This window comes from Echinops telfairi, unplaced genomic scaffold (genome assembly GCF_000313985.2).
Source record: "Echinops telfairi isolate 266 unplaced genomic scaffold, ASM31398v2 ScPeMD7_443;HRSCAF=831, whole genome shotgun sequence".
NCBI lineage: Eukaryota > Metazoa > Chordata > Mammalia > Afrosoricida > Tenrecidae > Echinops > Echinops telfairi.
In genome coordinates this window covers 62,474,504-62,481,367 of record NW_022104341.1, presented here as the reverse complement: position 1 = coordinate 62,481,367, position 6,864 = coordinate 62,474,504, and positions in this window count along the sequence as shown.

Genomic DNA, 6,864 nt, shown 5'->3' with positions numbered 1-6,864 from the left:
TTGCTGCATAAAACACATTTCTTTCTCTTTGTTTTTCCTTATAATAATGGTCTTATTAAATATTTATCTTTCTAATATTGACTAGGTTTGCTAAGCATAATGTTCTCTAGTTTTGTCCGTGTCTTGTGGTATCTAAGAGAATTATCATTGTTGTTTATTGATGTACAAAATTCCCTTGCATGAATGTACTAGATTCTGTTTATCCATTCCTCTAGAATGGAGGTTTTGAGTTGTTTCCATGTTTTTGCTATTATAGAAATTACTGCAATACACATAGACGTGCTTATGTAATGCCTGCTGTATCTATGGGCATTGATTGTGGATCCCAATAAAATATGATTGTTGACAGCGTCAATATTATATTGATAATATAATATTATCAATATTATCATAATGTTGCTTAAAGATTACAGTCTAAGAAATCGGAGGGTGGGGTGTGACAATTTTATTCTGCCACTTCAGGTCACTATGAGTCGGAACCAGCTTGATGATACCCGGAGACAATGTGGATAGGGCAAATGGTTTGCGTTCAACTTACAGAAGAAAGAGGAGGCTACCTGATCCTATGAAGATTTTCAATGTCTCAGAAACCTTTTTATAGGATCACTTTGATTTGGAATCAACATGACAGCAGTGAATTTTATTTTTGTTTAATTATTTAATTTAACTAAAGGTTGAAGGTGGGCAACTCAAATCCACCACATAAGAAATACTTATTGGTCTGTTTCTGTACAGATTCCAAAAACCAAACCAAGCCCATAGCCACTGAGACATTTCTGACTCAGAGTGGCTCTATATAGACTTGCCAAGATCTTAATAGGAACAGTCAGTCTCATTTTCTCCCACAGCCAACTGGTGTGAGGTTAACAACTCAGCACCACACCCACAGTGTCACCCGGGCTCAGCCAACTCAAGCATCGGGAGCCATTCAAATCTGTGAGCCGTGATTCAGAATGTCCTCCACAGTGAAGGGTTTGATTTTGGTTTAGAGGTTGCCTACATCCTTTGATTCATGCCATCTTCCTTACCTCACTCCACCCTCTTGCTTCTGTAGTCCCGTTTCTTATTATCAATGCTGCTCCTCCTCTCTCACACATGTGATTACATCCTCAGCCCTACCTAGAAGAACCAGAGAGATCTCCCCATTTCAAGGTCCTTAATTCAATGACATCTGCATCGTTCCTAGTTCCTGTAACATAGTCACAGGTCCCACAGGTTCCAGGGATTGGCTGGAAACATCTTGGAAGGACGATGACTCAGTCTACCACAAAAAGCAATAGCCAAAGGCCCTGAGAAGGCCCTGTCCCTGTGAGGTCACATGCTGAATAGATAAGGGGCGGCCCTGCTTCTTTCCTGCAGAAGGAGTCTGATCTGCTCATAAGCTATGTTGTTGTTAGAAGCTGTGGAGTTTTACTCGTGGTAACTGTTAATATTTGCTTAAGTTGGAACCATCTTTTCTTCCATCATAATATTCGCTAGCTATACAAATACAGGGTGCAATTTTTATAAGCACCTTCACAGCTACACCTATCAGGCAAGCTTTGCTCTCTCCATTTTAAAGATGAGGAATTGAGTGGCTTTCCCAAGAAAATCACATCTCCAGGGCAGAACAGAATAGATAGGGCCAGGTTGTGCCAGGAGCCCCTAAGCAGAGCAGTGGTGAAATGCACAAGACTTTGGAATCAGACCTGAGTTCGAATATTAACTGTCCCTTACTAGCTACATCATGACTTTGACCAAGTGACTTCACTTCTCCAAGTCACGTTTTCCTCATCTCTAAAAAGCGAGGCTAATAAGTGTTCCCACCTCAGATGTTTTTGTGTGAAGATTAAACAAGATAATGCTAGTTTTGAAAAGTACTTACCATAGGGCAATCAATAAACAGTAGTTATTACTATGATAAATCCCATCCCCTTTCTGTAACATCACATGGGAATGAGACCAGAGGAGATGATACTTTTAAATCAGCTTACAATTCAACACAGGGGGGTTTCCAACTCCCATGATAAAAAGGGATTAAAGCTAAGTTTCGTATTATCTCCTGGCACATGAACTTTACAGATCCTCCCAATTTTTATAATGCGTATTAGTGCCCTGGAAGTATGTTGATAAATGTATTTCCCACTCTCAGTTGTCCTTAGTGAAATCTCTTATAGACTCCAAGTAGTCTTCAACCTGGCTTTGCTCAGTTGGGTTACAAGGAGGAGAGCCAAGTAAAAGAGATGCCACTTTGTTGTCTCTCGGCACGGACTGGTTTGTGTCATTTCAGTGGGTAATCCAGTCTTTGCCAAGTGGTCTGGATTAGCCTTTGTTTTGTGCTCACTTCTAAAAGGAATGAATGAACACCAGCGGTCTGCTGACCTAAGCCCGCTGCCCTGCATCTGGCTTCCAGAGACTTTCCTGGGCTGATCTTCTGGAGAACATCCAGCACTTGAGTGTGTTCCCAAAACACATGTGCTATAAATCCTTACTTCTATCCATAATCCCATTACAGAAGGGGTTCTTCATTATGTTAATAAGAGAGGATTCGTGTAAAGTGTGTTTTACATGGATCTCTTTTCAGATATAAAAGAGGTAAGACCCGGAAATAGGGAAGGGAGGGGGTGAAAGAGAGGAAGATGACCCAGGAGCAGAAGCTTAGAAGAGACAAGGACCTTCTGTCAGAACTGACAGCGAAAAGCCACCTTCCCCTGGCTGGCACCCTGAATTCAGACTTTTTAACCTCCTACTCTGTGAGGAACTCAAATTCTGTTTGCTTAAGCCTCCCACGTGTGCTTCTAAAATCCCACTGCCAGCCAACTGATTCCAACTCACAGCCCCCCTATAGGACGGGATTGAGGTGCCTCCGTGGGTTTCTGAGGATGCAGGTCTCCCCAAAGATCCCTGGGAGGATAGGGGCTGTGGCTGGGCTGCGAACTGCAAGGTCGGCAGTTAGAAAGCAACGGACGCTCAGGGCTTTCTGCTCCCGTCAAGAGCTACAGTCTCAGAAACTCACAGGGGCAGTTCTACCCTGTCCTGGCCAGTTGCTATAAATAGACATCGACTTGATAGCAGTGAGTTTGGTTTGAGGTTTTGGGGGGGTGGGGGGTGGGGAGAGCTTTATCCAGGAACAGAATGTCTCAGTTTTTCCCCTGAGGAATGGCTGGTGTATTAGAACTGCTGACCTTTGAGGTTAGTAACCCAACTCTAACCCACTAGGCCACTAGGCCTCCAGATAACCTGAGTTATCTGGGAGGGGGACAAGAATCCAAATGAAGACCCAGAATTGGGTCCATGTTTCCTGAGACAGCACCACATTGGTCGATGAAGTTAAAAATGTTCACATCCATGGCTCTGTGCTCCCTCATGCAAAATATTAAAATGAGATTCAGGGAGAACAATTTGAAGCAATCCTCCCTGTTCTTGAAAATCACCTTTAGCTGCTGGGAAGGCTGATAAACGCTTTGTAGCTAAACGGGGGACACAGTCATCATGAGGCAGCTAAGCCAATGGTGGCTGCATTCACAGGTGACCGTGCGGTCTGCCTGCCTTCCCATAGATACAAGGAACAAAACCAAATCAACAGAGAGAACCTGGCATAGCAAATCCTCACAAGAGAATGGCCCAGGCCAGGCTTCTGTTTTTGTTTTTGTTTTTAACAGACAAGAACATACGGCCCAGGGCAGCCCAAGCTCTGAATTCAGAGGGTCCTCTGACGATGCAAACCACAGTTCTGAAAATAAAGGAGGCTCTCAAGCAGAAGAAGAGATTACAAATAGGGACCATTTGATGACAAGAACCAAAAAATAAACCCTGGCAGCAGCCGTGGTAAGCAGACCCTGGTGCATGCCAGCCTTGCCTGCTCAGTCCCCGCTTGGATCAATGGTACAACAAATTACCCAGCTTCCGAAAGGCAGTGGGCTCTGACCGAGGACAGGAGAGAGCAAGCTGCATTTAAATGTGAAAAGCTGGTTTCAGATAGAACCCTGCAAACACACACACACACACACACACACACACACACACACGGTACTTTTAGATATAAAAAGCATGTTTGGCACAGTTGACTGTTTTTGCAGCTAAATTACACAACAGTCTCAGAAACAACAACAAATGAACACCCAGCTCCCTATTGTAAAAAATATCCTTTCATATTTATTTGATTCTCTTTCCAAATCAGACACATTGGATAGGGAAAAATAAAAACCTTATTGTTATTCTGGTGCTCTGAAAAGCACCTCTTTCTTTTCTTTCTTTTTTAACCAATAAATTAAAAGTTATTTCATTTGTTGTTGTTTTTAAAGTCAAAATCAAAATTAACTATTAGGCTCAAATCCTGTGTAGAGTAATGTGGACTATTCCCCTGCTCTTTAGACATTTCCCTTTTTCCCCCCATTTAGCCTGTTTTTTACAGTTCAATAAATATTTTTCCAAGCTCCACTTGCCAAACAAAAGAGTTTAGCCTCAGTGTTACTCCGCTGACAAATATCCTTATGGTCTTGCACACGTGAGAGCCATTGATAAACAAATTAAAATTCTGTCCCAGCTCAGAGCTCAGCTGGCCCATTTTATCTTGCAGTATGGGTTTGTAAAGGTCTGGGTGTCTGTCATCCTCCCTAACCTTGTCTTTGTCAAAGGGATACAAAAGCCTGCCCGCTCGGGGCCCTTACGATACTGATTAGTGTGAGTGACAAAGTGGGGCTGCAAGTCCACTCAGCCTTTCATAATAAATCTATCAAAGAGTAATAGAATTCCATCAATCCTGCATCATCCCCGAGGGTCGCTGGGCTGGGATGGAAAGTGTGTTCCTTTGGGATTGTACAACTGTTATTATTCAATTACACTCCTTTCTTCCTAGTTAAAGACCATGATATCATTATCACTTAATGAATACATATAATTGGATCTGGACTCTATGTTTGGCTGATGAATACCACTCACTATTCATTCAGTCTCAGCTCATCTTCTGACCATTTATTATAGACTTTTGGCTGAAAACCATGATGACAAAGGGAATTTGAAATTAGCTGCGATTTTATTCAATGCTCAGTTAGACACAAAGACAAAATAAAATTTGATGCCTAAATGAGTTGAGAAGGGATTAAGAAGTTTTCCCTAACTCAGCAGTCTCGGATTTACCCACATCGAATACACGCAACACCCACAGACAGACATTCTAACACACACACACACACACACACACACACACACACACACGGAGTTAGCAACCGACTGTTTTAATAACTTCTGAAAGTGAAGTTTAATTTTAAACAAACCTAAATTTTTTTCGTGTAATAGATGGAAGATGCACTATTTTAGCCTCATTGAAAAATACAGATTAGCTGTCCAATGGTCAACACACATGCCTTCACCCTCACAGACGTGCACTAAAATCTTTGAGTCAACCCTACCCACCAAACACAAATTCATGATGAAATAACATTTAAATTTGACAAAGCAAAAGTGCTTCCAATACAGTATATTTATTACACCTAATATCAAGTCCATCATTAAGTTTCATCATACAATGTGCCCCCAAAGGAAACTAGCCCTCCCATTCATATTGTTGGGAGTAAATGTAGCATACCTCCTTTGGATCACTGGTGAACAGGCTAGCTCATTAATCCTAGTTAGTCGAGGCTGCCGGGCATGTGGAGCCGCCAAATCCAGATGCTACCCAGAGAGGCTCTCCAGGCAGTTAGGGACTCACGGAGTACCACCTCAAGCCTTCCATACATCACTTCAAATTAAATTTACATTAAGTGCTACTCCATCAGAGCTGAGAGAAGCTGACATCTTTGGAAAATGCAGATGATAATCCATTAAATCCTATTATATACATGTCTTCTAATTTTACTTAAGCCCATGCATACCAAAGTGTGAGTTTGTGTTAAAAATTAAAGACCCTTTTACTAGAACAAAAGACTTTATGAACTGTTGACTTTGGGAGGTTTTATTACAGGGGCAGGCTAGTCTAGCAAGACAAATAGACTTTTTCTGCACAAATTCTAGTTAAATATTTCTTCTGGGGATTTGTTGTGGTTTCCTTTTAAAATACACCCTCTTTCCCCCTTCCCTCCCGTCCCCCAGGCTCTTTAAATAATGTGGTTCTTTTCCGTCTCCACCAAGTACCCTGACAATGCCTGCCTTAAACGTTATGAACGAGACGGTGGAGCACATATTGTGCCCTTTTACAATTATGAAAATATTTGCTGGCAGCTTCCAAACTGGCAACAAGAAGATGCTATAAAATCATCACGGTGAAAAGCTAAGGTTTAATTAGCCTATTACCGCACATGTTAATCCCTTTATATTTTCATAGTCCTTAGTCACAGCTACTTTTACTTTGATGAGTCTCTTCTAATTTCATAGCGGTGGTCTTGTGATTTTTGAAACTGAGCCCTTAAATTTTTACATTAAGCTACTGTCTTTTATGTTGACATTGCTGCGCAATTTGTTTTTTCTACAGCTAAGACCAGCGATTGGAAAGTATTCTAAAGACCGTGAAAATCAATGACTATTTGGACAAAGGTTCTGTTAAAAGCCAGAAAACTTCTACCCAGATATCACACACACACACACACACACACACAATTAATTTAAAAGCTATTTATCAAACCTTTTAAATTTTAATCACAGTTTGGTTTCCCTACATTGGATTTTTACACATTAAAGCAATTCATTTAAAAGTGTGCCACTGTATATGTCTGTATTTCACCAAAAGTGCTCTTTCTAGATAAGAATTAGAGCCCTTCATTCAAGCCTGAATTTTTTTTACATCTATCACTTTTCCCAGGCACTATTCAATTCATTTCTCTTTAGCTTCTATTTATGGTATTGAAATATTCCACAGGTACCCACTTGATCAAAATTTACTTGTAGCAA